The sequence below is a fragment of the Hibiscus syriacus genome, unplaced genomic scaffold (genome assembly GCF_006381635.1).
Source record: "Hibiscus syriacus cultivar Baekdansim isolate YM2019G1 unplaced genomic scaffold, ASM638163v2 tig00111276_pilon, whole genome shotgun sequence".
Lineage (NCBI taxonomy): Eukaryota > Viridiplantae > Streptophyta > Magnoliopsida > Malvales > Malvaceae > Hibiscus > Hibiscus syriacus.
This window is the reverse complement of record NW_024063043.1, coordinates 1319981-1341559: the sequence shown is the minus strand read 5'-3', so window position 1 is coordinate 1341559 and position 21579 is coordinate 1319981.

Here is a 21579-nt window from a genome sequence, read left to right as displayed (position 1 = left end):
AGTATCGTTTTAAGATTAAAAAATTAATATAATTTAATACTTTCAGTTTATCCAACTAAAATATTAAAGTTACTTTGATTTGATTTTGGTTCAGTCTGAATATTTTAAAATAAATAAATAAATTAATACATATATCACATGTTCTACCTTGGACAACTTATAACATGACATGTTGACGCTAATGTTTTTTTTCTTCTTGAAATGACTACATGATTGGAAAAGGTTTGTAATCATTTATGAATGGAAATAATTTGTATAATGGGGGGGGGACGACTTTTATCAGGCAAAATTTAATCCTGCCTAAGGTTGATTAAGAAAATATTATAAACATAATTAATACGCTATTGTTTTCAAAATTAATAAAATAAGATATTGTTTTTAAAAGAGAAAAATTAATCCAGCATATACAACTATTAACTCAATAAATTTCATGAAATCCTTGCAGACTTGTGCACATAGACGATGACTTGTTTTGACGAATTAAATCATCTGGCCACTTAAACCGGCATTTTTACCGAAATATCACCTTACAAACAATAATTACCCTTCATGCACCATTTTCTCAAATATTATCGATCTAGCACCCTTTCTGACATGGTGGTAAAAGTGTGGATCATCATCCGCGCCTTCACAGAATTCTACACGTAATTCGCGCCTTCCATTATGTTGAATTATTGGTACTCCATTATTATCCGAGCCTGAAAACTCGGCTTTTAAAAACCCCTCCCCTAAATAACAGTCCTCTGAATTCAAATATCACCACACCAAAATTACTTGTTTATTCTCACTTCTATCAATTACTTCTATCAAGCTAAGTAGATTTTATTTTTTTTTTTATAAGGTAAAATTATTTTTGATTATATTGTATTTATTTTATATTTTATTTGAACAACAAATTTTATTGTACTAATTATTTTATATTATTTTTGTAGTTGTAAAATTAGAAAGAGAGATCATACCTCGAGACATTTTACCGATACGGTAATAATATGAAATTGTTTTATTTAAATTATTGTGAAATTTTTTTGGATTAGTTTATATTTTAATTCATATACTATTTATTTAATTAGATGTATTTCAGATATAAGACTCTCGATCTTTCAAAGTCTCAAAATGTCATGTATTTCAGCTATTGTTTACTATGATGGAGCAATTCAGGAAGATGAAACCGGCGGCGTCTTCGTATAAAATCATTCTGTCAGAATATCCTTCAAAAGAAACATCACTCTTGAGATCTGATCACTAATTTCAAGGAAGGTTCATATTGGAAGTACTAGAAGATTGTCCTCACTTCAGTATAGATTTCCAACCGTAATATTTCCGTTAACTTATACATTCAAACTCTCCAACGATGACGATGCTGCTATGATGGTTGATTATCAGAATCAATATTCAGACGCTGATACACAGATGTATGCGACATTTGTTGAAGTGCATGCGGTTCGTGGTATGTCATTATGCTCCCACTATAGGCTGGCTCAACAAGCTGATCAAGTTTACAGCCCAACTCAAGTAATGTGTAATGATTTTAACTCGTTAATGGGAAATCCACATAATGGTGCCATCCCATCAAGTTCAATGGGGAGACGTTCATCAACAACTTCTTACAATATGTACCGAGGTGTCTCCACAAACAATATATATGGCAACATCGCTTCCAGTTCAAGGGGAAGACATTCACCTTCCAATTTCTTTGACCTGAATATGGAGATGCCCTCAATGCAACAATCTGTGCAGTACCCATTTGACACGATGCCTTCAAGTTCTAGGGGAGACATTCGACTGCGAGCTTCTTCAACCTTAATGTTGAGATGCATTCATGTTCAAGGGGAAGGCATTCAACTATCACCTTGTTTGACCTAAATGTTGGCATCATAAAGGAACTCGTATCTCCACCAGAAGAACCTCTTCGTGAGTCAGGTGCGGATGGTGTTGAGACTGGATTATTCGTTCAAGAATCACCGCAGTTTAACATGGACTCCGATGATGATGATGTAGATGAAGTTCCCACAAATACGACACACTGAACCTCTAGCACACATGTATGTAACACCTACAGACCGATACGGTGACCCGATCTAATCTGAGGTGTCATATTAGGGTCACCGAAGTGACCCACCATAAAAAATCCCAGAAAAGTTCAAAATTTTTGTTACAGCACGTAAAATCGTAAAACAATTTATATTTTAAAAATATAATTTAACAATATCCAGAAATAAAACAGGTTTCAGACGCGGATGTAAAAACAAAATACAACCTACACCCCCCTAATCACATGCACCGTACTCCACAAGCAATGCTGGTGGAACTCCTATACTAATGTCAATATCTGCATTGGTTCAATTCTTTTAACATGAAATGATGAGTAAAAGAGTGAGCTTTGATAAGCTTAGTAATACAGAACTACCAAGTGATGCTGAAGTACATGTAGATAAATGAAAAGAAATAAATTTTCCTTGTTAATTCAGGCGTCTATCAGTTTTCGGGATGAACTGAGGTTCTACTGTTATTTCTTCGAATAAAAGATATGAGGATTTCAGTTTAGAGGAAACATTCAGAGACCAAGTTCAGGAGATCCAATAGGGTGTCTAGTGTGTTCCCATAAAACTAGTGACAATATACAATCTTTTTAAAACAATAACATTTGAAACATATTTTTAAAACCATAATAAAACCCTCCAACCGAACATTAATATGCAGTTCCCCAGAATTACATCCAAGGACTTACCCTAAGCACACAGCAAAGGAGCCACCCCAAGGGAATATCTTGGGATCTATGGGCCTACCCAAGGGTCTCTTTAGGTCCGTAAGGATTTACCCAACTTGATCATAGTTGAACCTTCATACTCCAGAATCCTACCCATATAGTATCTAGTAGAAATCAGGTTTAACAGTAAATCAGGATCGTGATCCAGTAATCAGGTTCCGAGAAGGAAGATTGGTAAAAGTTATGCAAGATAGGTTAGTTTCTCCTTTCCAAAGATCATCAAAAAGAAATGCATAGTATGTATTTGTAATAATGATAGTGGTTGGCATGTGAATAAAGGATTAAATCTATGTTCTAAAAGGTTTTGAAAAGTCAATGTGACATCTCGGACTCATATTCGGGTCGGATACGGGCTGGGGTGTTACATTTAATGGTATCAGACAGTTTAGCCGATTCTAGGCTAAAAACGAAGTCAAAAGTGTTTTAAAAAGTATACATGCCAACATAAAGTGAAAATATTTTCTGATCTGATCGTGTTAGGAGTACTGTCTTGCTAATAGGATTAAAATGTTATGTTATATTAGAGGGTGTTACATTTAATGGTATCAGAGATACAATTTAGCCGATTCTAGGCTAAAAACGAAGTCAAAAGTGTTTTAAAAGTATACATGCCAACATAAAGTGAAAAATTTTCTGATCTGATCGTGTAGGAGTGTACTGTCTTGCTAATAGAATTAAAATGCTATGTTATATTAGATGTGATCATAGAGTTTCCAAAGTGAAGCATAAGGCAATAGACTGAAGGTAATATCATTCATCTGCCCCTGGCCAGGCAGGGAGAATAGCGAAAAACCTCAGAGAGTGCCTGTACAAGATTAAAGAATGTTTCATGATGCTGAATGATATTATGATGTGTTTTTAATTTTATACTTCTATAATTCATAGAATGAATGTATTGAATAGAGTTGAGAACATCCGAGTTCAAGGGTGAATTTGAGAATGTTCTATTGATATGGACATTTGATTAAATGATTGGAAGATAATGTTAGAAGGTTTTCATTTCTCCAAATTAGAAGTTAAATTGAGTAGTTTCGTTACTACTGGGCAAGCTAAAAGTATGGTGGACAAATGTCACTATAAGAATGTTAAAGGATCAAGTGACATGGTTATATTTGTAGAAGAATTCAAGAATAAGTAAATCGATGACCAATTCATAAGACAAATGAAACTCGAATATATGAGCTTGAAAAAAGGGAATTACATGCATGCGTATGAGTATAAGTTTAATAAGTTAAACAGATTTATTGTTTGAGTTTGATTTTGATTAAGAATGATAAGAAAGAATGTGATTGGTTGTTTAGGGCTTGCGCCTTAAATTAAAGAGTGTTATTGGTTTTGAAATTGTTCTCATTTCAAGAAATGATTAATTGCGTTAAAGCTCTAGAGAGAGCTAAGAAAAGGTGATAATTCCTTGAACAAGTACGTGAGACTATATGAAAAGATTTTGTGTATTGTAATATAGAGAAGAATTAAGTAATGAGTAAAGATTTGGTTTATGGTGTAAAGCAATTAAAGAATGATGAAGGAAATCATTGATTCATAATATTGAATAGTAAGGATTGGATGTTACTGTTTAAGTGATGAGTGATATCATATGGAATTTAGAAAGGGAAAAGGAAAATGCAGAATCGAAGAAAGAAAAGACATGAATGGATGAGGTTACGGTTACTATTTATATGATAAACGACATTAGATGAATAAGGGAAAAGTTAGTTGAAGAACTAAAGGAATGTAAGACTAAATAAAGGAAACAACATGAGAGTATTAAAATATGTTATTGTCAAAGTGTGCAATGAAAATTCGAGGACAATTTTCTTAAAAGAATGGGAGATTTGTAACATCATACCGGTTAGTGACCAAATTGAAATATTTCAGAATTTGTTGTTAAAGTAAAATAGTTGAATAGTTCAATGATTTATTTGGGGATTTTTCCTGAAAGGTTTTAGCAATTATTCAAGGAATTAAAGGGCAAAATGGGTCAATTGACATTAAAGATATTTTTATCCCCTTTAATAGGAGATTAAAACGGGAAGATGAAATATTTCTTCTTCTTCTTCCTCCTCCTGTAAGAGCTCAAAGGCAAAGGTAAGTTTCTTCATTAGTTGATTATTTGTTCAATTAAAGGTTCGGTTTTGATCATTAGATGATAATTAAGCTTAATTTGTTCTAAAACAATAAGATGAATGGTATATGAGAGATTAAAGATTTTGAGTTCTTGAATGAAATATTGAAATAGAGTTGATAAGTTGAATTTGACTTGTCATCGATGAGAATAGATAGAAGTGATAGAATTGAAATTAGAACATGTTGAAAATTTGGTATGATTATTGATTTCTATATGGTGAATAATTTTGAGGTTTAAGATGAAATAAATGATATAAATTAGTTTAAGTATGTATATTTGAGTTAAGAATAGAAAAGTGAATGAAACATTAAGAATTTAAGTTGTTATAGTGAATTTTCCTGCATAAACAGTGATTTTCTAGGCTTGAACGAAAATTTCAGATTATGCAGGGGGTACAGATTCCCCCCTGAGGGGGTATCGATTCCCCCTAAATGAAAAATGGAATTTTGGTTCATTAAATCGGCTTAAGTTATCAACATCAAGTTTAAGGTTTAGGCTTCTGATAGTTGTTTTGAAATGTTATATTTATGTAGATATTGAGCCTAAACAAGTTCCGGAATAATCAAAGATTAGGATTGAATCAAAGCAAGGCTAAAGTGAGTGCAATTTAATTGTACTTATGTGATGAAAAACATTTGCTTGCAATGAGCCAATAACGGAGTTACTATGGTAAGAAGTGACTCCTAAATTGTTATATGATTGATATGGTTCTTATGAGTGCATTTTAGTTTATAGTATTATAAGGAATTGGACTTGTGATAAGTCTATTTCCAATAGTTATAATGTAGGAGTATTGATTATAGGATGTGATTGACATGAAATGTATGTATACTTGATTATATGAACTGATATGTGCTTATATGTGCTATGCGATTTATGGGATATGCCATAATGTGAAAATAAATATGAACTATAGAAGGATTATATGATGTATATATGAACATATGTAAACAAAATATAATATGCATGTTTACATGAACACATGAGATATAATATAAGTTATATGATACGATTTATATGATTACATGCACATGTGATATATGTTATATGATATGGATCTATGTGACTACATGAGAAAGAATGTCTATGAGAAGACATAAGAATAAGGTATAGCTATGTGACATGTGAATATGAATCATATGAAAATGTTCTACGTGTAAGTGAACTATGTGCTGATATGAATATGTAATAAATATGAAAGATAATGTCCATGTTATGTGTCATGAGATCTAGAGGTATAGTTGGCATGCCAAGAGTAGAGGGTCTACGCGGTCCTTCGGACAAATTCTACGTGGTCTTTCGAGATATATGTATTCTTTGGAACATGTATGAGGTCTTTTGAGACACCTACTTGATCCTTGGTATATGTATATGATTCTTAAGGAATTTATATGGTCCTTATGGACAATCTTATATGTCACTACGTGCATTTCTACATGGCACTTCGGTGCAAATTCTACGTGGCACTTCGTGCAAATTCTACGTGGCACTACGGTGCAATTTATACGAGCTATGGTGACAGCATAGTGCACAACCTCATAGTACTCACATACCTTGAGTTCTCAGTAATGTACATGGGCCTATAAAAGACATCAAAAGTATTTACAAGATTCATATGTGATATTGTGTGTATTCCTAAGTGAAATGTATTGTTATATGAGATTTGGTAATTATTTATGCAATGGTGTGATTTAGAGTTTACATTATATGCTGATGGTATATAAAGAAATTAGTGATGATAAAATGAGAAATGATAAGCATGTTAATGATGTTATGTTACATGATTGCATATGTATATATTACGAAAAGAATATATGCTTTGGTATGATAAGGTAATATCAAATGTTCATGCATTGTAGAAGTTACAATTAGCATATAATTATGTTTTATACGCCTCACTAAGTCAAGACTTAGCGTGTGATTGTTTCACGTGTAGGTTCCGAGAAGAGGAAGATTGGTAAAAGTTATGCAAGACAGGTCAGTTTCTCCTTTCCAAAGATCATATCAGAAAGAATGTCTAGTATTATTTTGTAATAAGGATAGTGGCATGTAAATAAATGATTAAATCCGATATGTTCTAAAAGGTTTTAAAAAGTCAATGTGACATCTCAGACTCGTATTCGGGTCGGATATGGGTTGGGGTGTTACAAAAGTATTATAGTTCCTTTAGAGTTCATGGTATTTTGGTCATTTGAACGTTAAAGGTTATTTTAGTTATTTCGTAGCTGAAGACATTTCGATGATTCAGATCAATCCAAACATATGTATCTTTTTTGGTTTTGGTCAGATATATCTGTTCAGCGTTATTTTTCACTCTTAAGGGTAAAGTCTTTTTGCAATGCAAGGTCATTTTGTTCAATTTACAATTCAGGGTTATTCCAGTCATTTCCATTTAATTCAATTTTTTCTGAATTATTCAAACAAGAATAGTACTTTCGCTCTAAGGTCAGTCCAAGTCATTTTTACCCTATAGGGACAATTTTAAAATTTTATACTCAGGTGAATCCAGTATTAAACCTTTTAATGAAAAATAGTTAGAATTTAATAATTCTGAGGTTATTTGCTCTTCATACTAATCACTGCACTTTAATTATTTCTTATCAATCTTCCAATTCCTTTATGTAATTCAATCGAGTCTTAATCAATTTATCATTTAAATCGTATTCGGTTCGAGTCCATCCATAATCAAACATGCATAATAGACCAATCATATACATCCATGCATTTATCCATTATAAACATGTTCCATAAAACATGCAAGGATGTAGTAAAGTATTACATCTATTTTTGTGCTCATATGATTGATCATTTAGACTCCATTCGATCACGCTCGAACTTGAATTCAACGTCTAATAATTCCTCGGATACATAGCAACCAAATTTACGTTAGAAACTAAACTTAATCGAGAACCTAAATTAAATATGAAAATAAACCCTAAAAAATAGCTTACCAAGTGTGAATTTGGCAAAACGAACTTCAGATTCAGACTCCGAATGTCGAAAAACATAAAATAGGAATTTATTTTGAAAAGTTAACTTTTTGGTCAAAGTCAACGGTTAACGAGTTGACTCGGTCAACTTGGTCTGAGTTAACTCGGTCAACTTAGTCTAAGTTGACTCAGCTTCTGGAAGAATCAGCTAGACGACAAGCCCCACGAACAACAGTGGCATGTACGACGGGCAATGGGGATGAGAACGATGGTCTATCACTCTTTTAGCCTTCAATCACCAAAACAAACTAATTCCAAGCCAATCATCCAACTACAATGACGTGAATCAAACGAAGAAGAAAATCGTAAAGCTTACCCGTAATCGCCGGAGATAGAATGACGGTGAGGTGATACTATTGGTTGGGTTTCGTTCGGGCATGGATGGGGAGTCCAGTTGTAAGGGATCACTTTTAATCATTGATAAATAGTGGCGAGGCTTGAGGTTTTCCGTCGAACCTTCATTGGTTTCTCTACGACGAACAACGGAGCCAATCGAAATAAAGGTGATTGGGTTTTGATCGGTACTGGACGAGTAGTCCAATGGTGGTGGCGGTGAGGTCACCGAACGCCTATAATGGCCGAAATCGGAGGGAAAAGCTTCAGTGGGTTAGGTCCTCCGACGAAATTTCGAATGTCGATTTGTATCGAATGATGATATATTATAGTATGGGGTTAGAGAGGTTCTGGTCGCCAGCCGATAGGGAATCAAATGGGGTAGTAGCGCACTCTACTGTAGCCGGACGGCGAGGATTCAATGAGGGTCGACCGGTAAATTAGGGATAGGGATTTTTTTATTCTCCCCCGTTTTGCTCAGTTTCAGATTGAGAAAAAAATTTCTTTAACAATAGAAAATGGACAAATTCAGGGCTGGGTCCCTAAATTTCCTATAACTTCTAAAATAACCTATAAGTTTCAAAAACTTATAATTTGATCCCCTAAATTAGGGTGTGACATATAAAGTTGACTATGATGCAATGTACGGGCTAGAATTTACGGATATGCTTAATGTTGGTGACTACAAATTTAACTCATCAGTAAATGATGGTGAATTATATAAATGAATGAAGTTTCAATCCAAAGAAAAAGAGATAATGACAATTAAGAATTACAACATTCGTAATTTTGTTTAGTCCAGAGTCGACCGTTCCACCACCGAAAAGTATGTCTGCCACTGTGTCCAACGTGATAACGGATACAACTAGATGGTTCATGTATCGAAGAGGAATATGAAAAATAATACATGAGAACTAACAATATACAATGGTCCTCACACATGTTGTGCTTGAGGGATCAACCATGATCATCCCAACTTGGACTCCGACTTTATCTGTCAAGCCATCATGCCCATGGTCAAAGTAAGCTCCCATATAGCTATTGCGGTGCTGATTTTAGCTATACAGTCGCAATATGGTTACATCGTCTCATACAGGAAAGAATGGAAGGAAAAGGATAATGCCATTAAAAAACTTCACGATGAGTGGGATACATCTTACAACGAACTACTAAGTTGGTTTAGGGTAGTGCACAAATTGAATTTTGGGATAATTGTCGACTTCAAAACTTGCCATGCATACCATAATGATCGAGTGCTTCGCGATCGATGCCAATTCTACTGGCTTTTTTGGACTTACCCACAGTGCATTAATACTGTGAAATACTACAAGCCCGTGGTCCAAATTGATGGGACATTCTTGTATGGAACATACAAGCCAGTTTTACTATTGACAGTTGTCCAAGATGGTAATCACAATATTATACCAGTTGCTTTTGCCCTTGTTGAAGGAGAAGATAATACAGATTCTTAGATTTTTTTCCTCAGAAACTTACGCTTAAATGTTGTCACGAGGGAAAAATCTGAGGAAAAAATCTATGCCATTTCATATCGCGGAGCTAGGATCAAAGCAACAATGGAGTCTTTGGGTCCAATGTGGTAACCACCCTATGTCCAACATCGGTAATGTATCCAACACATTGCTGCTAACTATCATGAAAAGTTCAAGAAGAATGATGAGCGTCAATTACGTGCACATGAGTATGTAAAAATGTCATCAATCATTTTCATTTTTATGGAAACTTAACAGTAAATTTTACATTTTACACTCGGGTTACGAACTATTACTTGAAACATTTGAGTCCATGCTTCAAGATTTGCGAGGAAAGAACAAGGAATGATTCAATTACATCAGCCTCATCAAAAGAAATGTGGACAAATGTATATGATCGTGGATATCGACATGGACACATGAAGAATAACTTGGATGAGGCTATCAATTCGACCATAAAGGGGGCATGCCATTTACCAGTAATGACTTTGGTTAAAATGACATATTTTTGTTTGGAAGCGCTTTTTGCCAAGCTCGGGGGACAAGCTCAAACTTGGATGCAAAACAGTTATGTCTATCACCCAAGATTAGTTGCAGATCTACAAAAAAGAATTGATGCATCAAATGAAATGTTTGTAACAATCTTCTTTAGAATCCATGAATTACTTCGTGTCACAGAGATGCCACGACCTCTTCAAGGGATTCAACATAACTCGTTTAGAGTTAATCTACGAGATAGGTGGTGTGAGTGTGGGTTTTTTCAAGCTCTGAAGTATTCATGCTCCCTTGTCATAGTAATTTGCTCTCATACCCATCAAGGCTTTAACCGTTTTGTGGATCCTGTATACCGACTTTCAGAAGTATTTAAGGTATATGAATTTGAGTTCCCCTATAGGTAATCAGAATGTCCCTGATGAGGTTCAAAATTGGCTTCTAATTGAACCAGATTCGTTCTTATTAAGGGAGCATGATCGTCCAAAATTCACTCGAATTCATTGTGATATAGATATTCGAGAGACGTCCAGAGAAAAAAAAGATGTGGACATTGTACACAATAGGAAAAATGTCCATCTTTTTTGTCATCAAGTAACTGTTGATGTTGTGATCATATAATAGTTGTTTATGAAATCTACGTTTGTGTTATTTAATTTCATTTACTTTCAATTAATGTCATTTGAGCATCACCTAGTAATGAGCTATTCAAGTGAAAATTAAAAGTCCATAATTAAAGAAAAATATTAACAAACAAAATTAAATAAATAAAAAGTCCATAATTAAATAAAAACTTTACAATTGCTGGTAAAAACAAAAAATTAAATAAAAACATTACAAACTAAACAACTCTATCGATGCCTACGTCTTGAATGAGTTATATAGGCTTGTGGCTATCTATGTCGATGAGGATTTCTTCGTATAACTTATTCTTCCTCCTCACTCTCATCACCATCATCATCATCATCATCAGGATCAGGAGTAGCTATATTTTGTTGATGAGGGATAGATGATGATGTAACACCTCCATAGAATAAGGACCCTGGAGGTGTATGACTGATTATCCCACCACTCATAGAAAATTGTAAAAACTGTGAAAACACTGACATCGATGAGTACGAAAACTACGTCGGAGGTGTCTGTGTATGTGGTCTACCTTTACCCACTAAATAAGCAATATATGAACCCCACGCTGAATCTACAAGCATGAAAGTATAACAACCGCTAGGAGGGGTCATAAAACCCTACGACGGTGGCACCTGACCCAGCTATGGTGGCATCTGATATTGTTGTAGTACCATCTGATATGGAAGCAGTGGCGTCTGACTCGACTATAGTGGCATATGAAATAGATGTGGTACCATCTGATACGACTGCATAGCCATATGAAATAGCTGCAAAATGTACACCGATGTAGACGGTGGCTACTGTGATGGTTCTGGTGTTGTAGCTGAGGACGAGTCGGAAGCGCCTACTCTCTGTCCACGAGTCGGGGAATGTTGATGTTGTGGCGGTAAACGTCTTTGTCGGCGCTGATGAATACTTTCGCCTCATGCTTCCTCGAAAAGTAAGAACGATTTCCATAATTAATAAATACTTTACAATTGTTGGTAAGCACACAAAATTAAATAAAAACATTACAAACTAAACAACTCTATCGATGTCTATGTCTTGACTGTGTTCCATAGGGCGGTGGCTATCTGTTTCGATGAGGATTTCTTCGTATAACTTGTTTTTCCTCCCACTCTCATCATCATCATCATCAGGAGTAGCTATATTTTGTTGATGAAGGATAGATGATGATGTAACACCTCCATAGAATAAGGACCCTGGAGGTGTATGACTGATTATCCCACCGCTCATAAAAAATTATGAAAACTGTGAAAACACCGACATCGATGAGTACGAAAACTACGTCGGAGGTGTCTGTGTATGTGGTCTACCTTTACCCACCAAATAACCAACATATGAACTCCATGCTGAATCTATAAGCATGGAAGTATAACATCCGCTAGGAGGGGTCATAAAACCCTACGGCGGTGGCACCTGATATTGTTGCAGTGCCATCTGATATGGAAGCGGTGGCATCTGACTCGACTAAAATGGCTGCGGTGCCATCTGATACGACTGTGGTGCTATCTGAAATGGCTGCGAAATGTACACCGATATAGACGATGGTTGTTTTGATGGTTCTGGTGCTGTAGCTGAGGACAAGCCAGAAGCACCTGTTCTCTGTCCACAAGTCGGGAAATGTTGATGTTGTGGCGGTAGACGTCTTTGTCGGCGCTGATGAATGCTTCCACTTCATGGTTCCTCAGAAAGTAAGAACGGTTTCACGTTTGTGTTGAACCACTCATAATAATCATTCGCAACAGAATAATGATCCACATAAATGGGTTTCGTACGGTAAATATGTCCACGTTGATCATCCCATATCATTATCCACCCGATGTGCTTTAACAGCCAGTCGATCTCTTTTTTGCCCCGTCTATGGATGATATGCATATCGTCGAGATTCTTAGGTGCTTTCAGAATAGATTGTATGAAACCAAATTGACAGAGCATGCGATTAGTAGGATGTTACTCGACAATATCATAACATATCAGAGGGACCACCGCCATCTAGACATCTGATGAACCTCTCAAGTGATGTGGGATGCAAATTCTCATTTTTTTCAGTAGAATAAGGAGTCAATTGAAACTAAAACAAATATATATAATTTTTATCAAAATAATATTTTAATTATATAACGATAATTAAAAGTGAATAATAAAATTTAAATACATACCTCTGTATCAGCCTTCTGATCAATGAGTAGCCAAATTTCTTCCAATTCATCCGGTAAATCTCAATGATCCTTTTTTACACTTGACCACTTATTCAATGAAAAAAAATTCATTATATACTCAACAGAATTATTTATATATGAATTCAGTATTGAAATTACCTCAACAATAGAGGGAAGACCAATGGGGTTTTCACGACTAGACATAAAAAGGGCATGCGATACCACACCCAAGACTGGAGAAGAATGAGACATCCGCCGATAGCATTTTTCGATAATCAATTGCTCGACACATTTTCGTATACAAAAATGCCAAAACTGCAGAGCCCCAACTGAGTGTTCCGACAACTTGAAAATTTGCGAGGTGACGCAACCGCATACAATGAACTTTGTTGCTCGATTTTCTGGGCATCAGGATCCCTCCTATGAGCTGTAATATGCAAGCTCATGCATATATTTTAAACTGTTCCTCAGAGGCATTACGACTCAAATGTTTAAAAGTTGTATCCAATAAATTTAACGGTATTCAACCATCGTTGAAATTAAGCGGGACACCTCGAAGATACTCCTCGCATAATGAATGCCAGTCATTATCCGCCACCCTAGAAATCACATCCCCATATATCGGAAGCCCCAAATATATGTAAACATCCTCCAGCCTAATCGTGCACTCTCCACATGGAAGATGGAATGCGTGTGTCTATGGTCTCCACCTCTCAATCAGTGCAGAAATAAGGTTGAATTCAAGGTTACAGTGCCTTTCATATTTCGCTACGTAACCCAATCCAGCCTCGACTAAATACAACCAGACACGAATAGGTAACTCTAACTTAACGTTACCAATGAATGGATCTAATATACGATCTCTCTCATAATTTAATAAATAGTTTACAAATTAAAATACAAACTAATAATAAAAATTAAATAAATAAAACATTCACAATAATTAAAATAACAACATAATTTAAAATTGTTATCGTATTAGTAAAATGCCTCGAGATATGATTCCCATCTAAATTTAGCAACCCACCTTCCATTTTAAAACTGCAAAAAGTAATAATAAAATTAGTATAATAAAATTTAATAAAATAATAAAATATTAATTATTTCTAATATAATAGAAAATATTTCACCTTCTTAATATAAAGATTGATAATAGGAAAAATGAGAGAATTTAAGATTTGAGTGTGGTTTAAAGGTTGTGTTGGGTGTGATATTTATAGGAAGAGGAGAGGGGGGAAACGAGTGGTAATTAATGTGAGAGATCGAAGGTTGGGGAAATAAAGGAAAGGCACAAATCATGATCCGCGCCTTTCGTACGTGTCAGTATCCCGCAAAGGTACGCCTTCCCCTTACGTGGCGTCAGCTCTGATAGAACCCTGTGAAGGCACGGATGACGATCCGTGCTTTATTGTCACCGTGTCAGAAAAGGTGCTAGATTCTTAATATTTGAAGAAATAGTGCCTAAATGGTAATTATTACTTGTAAGGGTGATATTTTGGTAAAAAAAGCAACTTAAACCAGAAATGACGTGAATATTAAAAGAAAATGGGTTCATCCATAGCCCATATACATCTTCACAATGGTCAAACTTTGTAGACTCATGATGGGCAAAAATATTTAATTACTTTCCAACGAAAAACTTCCCCAATTAAGAGTGTACGGGCTAAGAATTTAAATTTAAAATAATGCATCAGGAGATTTTTTTTAATAAAAGATTAGTATTTTACAATGTTATCAAAATGGATTGGACTGGCCGGTTCGATCGATTGAATTGGGAATCGATTGCTCGTCCGATTCGATCAACTCCAAAATCAATTTTGTAATGAATCATTAAAGAATCGGTAGAACTGGTTGTGAACCGGAAAAAGCAGTGTGAACCAACGGTTCTGTTTTTTTAATTAAACCAAACGACGTCATATATTATGATTATTTTCAGCCCCAAATTTATTTTAGTTATATAATTATCATAAAAAAATAATGAAAGTTAATCTTTGCTTGTTTATTTTAGTTTTATAATTATATTTATTATTTAATATGTTTTACACTTTTACTTTTAATTGTTAAGTATTGTTTGAGAATTTAAATTTAACTTTGTATTTATTTATAATATTGCTAGGTGATGAAGATCTTGATGCTCTGAACTTTTAAGTTTAAAATGATGCTATGGAGTTTCAAGTTTAAAGTGGTGATGGTGGTGGTAGTTCAACTATTGAAGAAGTTTTTCCCAATATTTTGGAATTTGAGTGAATCAATTTCAATGAATATTATGATGATTGGCACTTGTATCAATTATATACTTTTTTTATTTAGTTGTTGATGAATTTCATTAGGTATTGACATTAAATATTATGTTGTAGTTGATTTGAATCATTTTGTTTCACTTAATATTATGATATTTAACTTATATATGTTATGACTTATGATAATTTTATACTTTTTAATATTGTGAACTTAAAAAGAGTATTATATATATATATATATATATATATATATTAATATTGTTTTGAATATTATGTAAAATATTTTAAAAAATATTATTTTATATAAATCGGTTCAACTGTGGTTTAATCCGATTGAACCAGTGAACCAGTACCTTTTAATTGTTTAAGGTCCGGTCCGATTTTAAAAACATTGGTATTTTTTGTTCAAATCTGAATTTTAGTTCAAGTGTAGCTAATAGCTTTACTAGGGGTGTGCATTATCGGATATCGGATATCCAAAAATTTCAGATACCTAAAGTAATGATCCGTATCTGATAAAAAAAACAGATATCCAAAAATTCGGATATCTGAATATCCAGATCTGAATCTGATTTTTTTTTGCAAAAAATTCAAAAAAAAAACATCAACATAATAAAAACATTAATCAAATAAGAAACACTTATAGCTCTTATGATTTCCAAGTTTAGCAAAGATATGGTGAAACTAGAGGATGATATCCACTATAACTATGGATTTTTCCACATCATATTCTCCTTGGGTGCCATGTATCTAACGCAGTTGATTTTCTTGCAGAAATATGAATATGATAAAAAGTGATGTGATGAGCATTTAGAGATGTAGTTTGAGATTTTGAGATGTTCGATAATGACTGATTTGTGAACAACATTTTATTGACATTCAACAAACTGTTGTTAGTCGTCAGTTGGTAAAACCTAGCAAAATTTGAAACTTTCTTTTTGACTTGTTTCACTTATATGAAGTCAACAGAATGGAAAAACTTGATCTGGAAATGAAACTAACAGAAAATCATCAAATACAAATCTAATTAAGTCATAAAAAGTGACAATATTTTCCATCCACTAGTCACTCTTTTACAACATTTGTGAAAAAATATCTATATTTACATTAATTGGCTTAGAATATACAAATATTTTTCAAAAACAATACAGGGCCAAACTATGAAAGACTCTGGAGGCAAGGGTATGTTTCAAGAGTAGAGTTTTGGTAAGAATCTAGCATTATTACCTACGTTGGATAATCTTGTTCTAGGAAATATTTTCTATTTGAGCATGCATTATTCCACAAATCTTTTCCAGTTCTGTTACCCTGCATTGCATTCCTTGTAACAGTGCATCAAGTTGCGCGGTTTTCCCCCAAACGCCGGCTTGTTTTGCTTACACAACGATTTGATCGTTGTTCTCTATCTCTTTGACACTTTCTTTGGTAGAGATGGAACCGCTAAATGTGTCGATACATTTTTGGCCTTCAAGTAAGTTTTTTAGCTTCGACTCCTGATTTTCAACCTTTTTCGACTTGTGTTTCAAGCCATGTAAAATACAAGCTAGAATTCAGAAATGAGAAATCTATACGTGCTGCATATTAAAATACAAGCTAGAATCCAGAAATCTATACATACAGAAATCTAATATAGCCCAAACAGCCCTGGGATAATAATATAGCCCAAATTTTTTGGGTTTTCGGATAATCCGAAACTGAATTTTGATCGATCCGTATCCGATCCGAAAATTCTAAAAAAAATTCAGATACCCAATCCAAACTATCTGAAAATTAAAAAATGAATCAGATATCTAAATTTTTGGATCGAATCAACAGATCTAATCGGGTTTTTTTCACACCTCTAAGCTTTACCATATTAAAGAAATGATTGCAACAATAAATTGAACATGTCGAGACATGCTTTAGTAGAAATATTCATGATGATGATGGGATATGGACATGTCATCTAGCACCTAATCCTCTGGAAGAATTATCCGACAAACAATAAATATTACACGGTTATTTTTAAACATATACAATTCTATACTTACTCTATATTAATTAAAAAAAATTGATTTTGATCTCGTTTTAAGTTTTAATAATATCATATAATTTAATAATAAATTTAATTCTAAAAATTTATATAATTAAATAATTTAATCATAATTGAAAATAATTTAATAAATTTAGCTCTTTATCTTTAAAAATTTAAATTATTTATTTTTTGTAAAAATTAATTTGATAAATTTTTTAAATATGAATGGTTAAATTTATTGACTTATTTTTAATTAAGACAAAATAATAAAATGTATAAAATTTAAAGATTGAAAATATTATTATATCAGATCATATTAAATATTTACTTTAGTTTTAATAACTTAGTGTGTGTATACATATACATAAAACTATATATTTAAAACTTTTTTAACAAAAAATAAACTATTTATTATCAAACACATGACCTAAAATATAACTTATCTTAAAAATTCCGTAAAAGATATATCAATCAAACTAATCTATTAATAAACCGATCGTTATGTTGTGGGATGGGAAAATATAAGAATAATTTATAACATGTAAAATTGATCGAGTAGAATTGAATTGAACGTAAAAAAAAAGTTAAAGTGCCTCTCTTTTCTCTCCACCTAGTTTCTTTTAATATTTTTGTGTCGTATTCTTTTTTTCTTTGATCTTTGTTTAGTCGATAACAACATTAATCTTAGGGTATGTTTGTGAAGACATCAAATTTTGACCCTTTCCATTCACATTATGTTACTTTATTTACAAGCTTAAAACACGTGGCCCAACATCTCAGCAGCCCGTTTGGCAGTCCCAAATCCACGTGTGCGAACTAGCAGCAGCTTCCAAGTTAAACCCGTGTAGACTTAGGGTTTCTAGAAAACCCTAGTGCGCCGCTCTCCTTCCATCACCTCACCCCAGCGCCGTTTTGAGACTTCAACAGCCCACACCCGTATTTCACGGAAACACGTCCCCACGTCCGATTTTCACGGCGCCAACGTCCATCACCAACAACCAACAACAAATAAAAGAATTAGAGTTGGAATAGGACTCTAAAAATAGGATTTTACTCCTATAAAATGCTATGTAATTAGACCTATAGGAAAAAAGGATATACGATATTAGGCAAAAAAAAAGAACTACGAAATACACAAGGATTCGAAACACTTGTACTCTCGAAACGATGAAATTTTAAATTTGACCAAAGGGGTGGTTGTCGAGATCATTTTGCTAGATCTACACCCTCACGAGGCATATTTTGAAAAACAAATTTGATATTTGAGTTGGGGAGGTGAAGGGATTTAAAAAAAAAATCATATTTTGCCACCGATGAACGGCGTCGAGACGGCACAGGGTGTCCATGGTGGCCGGATTCTAGAAATAGTGGCGGTGTTCATGTGTTCATGAAGAACACATAAACCAATTCAGAGGATTTATTTCTTTAAGTTTGATTCGGTTTGGGGGGGAATGGAAATGAGAATTGTTTGTGGTGTTTGGGTTATATACAACCCATTAAGCTGGCCCGAACCGACCCGTGCGACCCGATCCATTACCAGGTAACCCGTGTGTTTTGCTTTAAAGAAAGGTTAACTGTGTTTTTGTCCCCTTGGATTTAAAAACTCCCATTTTGGTCCCAAAATTGAATTTGAACTCCAATTTTCTTTTGATTTGGCCATTTAATTTGTTTTGCTATTCAATTCAGCCCCCTGTTAAAGTCAATTCGTGTTTCATTATTTTATTTTAATTTCATTTATTTATTTTATTATTTAGTATATTATGATTTATTATTTATTTTATTATTATTATGGTATATTATTCTATTCTTATTATTATTGTTTTTTTCTTTTCATTTCTCGTTTATTTATTATTATTTTTTCGCATTTCATTCCATTATACATATATTTTTATATTTGTATATATTCTTTATTTTATTATTTTATTTATACTATTTATTTATTTTCATTGTGTTTTTAGTTTCTTTGCTCTTATTATTATTTTTCATTTTTTTTAAAACACTTTACCTTTTTTTATTTTTTGTATATATTTTCTCTTCATTTATTTTAATTTATTCAATTTAGTTTTTTTCTGTGTTTTTTTCACCCATCTATTTTCTGTTTAGTCTTATTGACTTCATTTATTTCTTTGGTTTACTCTTTAGTTTCGTTACTTTCTTCTATTATTATTATTTTCTTTTAACATCTTATTATAATTTTTTAAGGATATTTTATAAACACATTAAAGGTAAGTAATTTGGGGCGATATTTTACCTTTTAATTTAAAGTTACAATTTTGTTAATTTAAGACAACTGGAAATTACGTAGTACGGAAAGGGCAGTTCAAGGGTGCTAACCCTTCCTTGACTGTAACCGACTCCTGAACCCGACACATCACTGGTAAGACGCAGATCAGGTATGAACTAAGGTATCCGATCTACCCATTTGTTTTGAAATAAAAGATCGGTGGCGAATCTAACCCATTTAATCCAAATCGAAGCCCAAATCTGGGGTCCAACCGAAAGACGATTCCGACAGCTTGGCGACTCCACTGGGGACACAGGTAAGTGAGTCATGCTAATGTAATTTCCAGTTGTCTTTTTAATGAAAGGGTATGTTTAAATTTTAAGGTAATATTTCGATCATTATTGCTTACTTTTGATTATATTTTTTGAGTAAATAGTTGTACTAACCGTTTCTAATGATTTCAGCCCCTAAAGATTTTTCATCTAAGGCTCTAAACCCGAGCTCCAAACCCATTTTAAAAGGGGGTGAAAGCGACATCTTCGTGTGAATTTATTCACCGTATGGGCCTAGCAAGTAGCCTTCGGGATTCATATACCGTATGGGCATAAGGGAATGTGTCCTCTCGAGTTTAACTTAGTCCACACAAGCCTGTGATGGGTTTAGGACTAAGGGTCTGGTAAGCCCAAGGGGGCGCCAGCAAGAAGAACTCAGGTACCATTTTTTAGAACCAAATCTGGGAGGCTATGGAGAAATAGAGCCTACCCCGAAACCCCATTTCAAACCCTAGGACATTTTTACCCTAACCATGTTGTTTTTTCCTTACTTTTCTTTCTTTCTTTCGTCATTTTTATATCTATTTATTTTACTAACTTTCTACCTCTGTGTTTTTTAGCATTTGCATCATAACAAGAGGCCATTGATCCCTAAAAAAGTGTTTGTTACGCACAAAATAATCTGAATTAATGGACAAAGGGGTTGTAATATAATAGACGAAAATGTAGAGGACAATCTATAAGACGACTATTTGTCGCATTCAATCCAGAAGATGCGATTCTCGCAATTGAAGATTATATCACTCTGCTGCATTATAAAGGACTCAGAATGAACCGAGTCTACATCAAGCACAATGAAAGTCTATCTTTGCAGGGGCAAGATGAAGGTTATTGATCTTGGGAGTCCCTTCGAAGACAACAATGGCAAAATGTTAGCTGAAATTGGAGACCATTGCTGACGTATTCAAGAAATAGACAAATGATCTTCACATAGTTCCTATCAGTTAGGGTCTCCAATGACATATTCATGCTCAACAAAAGATAAATGCCTGAGATACAGTCATTCGAGACTTCTTGGGCCCGTACAAAAAGTAACTCAACATTTGCATGATTCATCTAGAGAAGCCAGAGCGGGTCGACAGGTTATTCAACCGGAAACAGACGAAGGCAGAAGACTAGTCAACTGTCAGAAGATGTCATGATATTTTTTGTCTCTTAAAAGATAAAACACTTTTGTCCCCAATAAGAATTATTTATAGTAACAGGCACATTTGTTGGATCAATGCCTCGAACATTTCATGCATCATGCATTCTTGCATATTATGCATTATTTTTTATTTTCTTTCTCATTTTTTTATTTCTAACACGAGATGTCTCATAAAGGGAATAAACAAGCTTTGAACGCAAATTGAAGATTACCTGAAGTGTGTTTGAAGATCCACAATGATGAATGAGATACTAGCACGTGTTAGTAAGATCGAGAAAATTCAAGAGCAACTCATGAAAACCCAACGAGAGATGATTGACCAAACAAGAAGATATCAGGATGAATCCAGGGAACAGATGACCAAGTTAATGGATATGATAAATGTTGTGATGCATGGAGAGAAGCCACTAGTGGATCCTATGAATGCTGGTGCTGAAGCTGAAACAATAATGACCAGAGGACCTGTTAAAGAGCTAGATTTTTCAGGTCTGCCCCAAAAACCAAATGTGGTTATAAAAGGTTTCCCTAGGCCAATCATGGAAAATGAGCTTTCCCTTGTGAGAGATACGTTTCACTCAAAGAAGAGGGTCATAGAATATTATCGAATGTTGACCAAGAAAGCCAAGAAGGATCAGT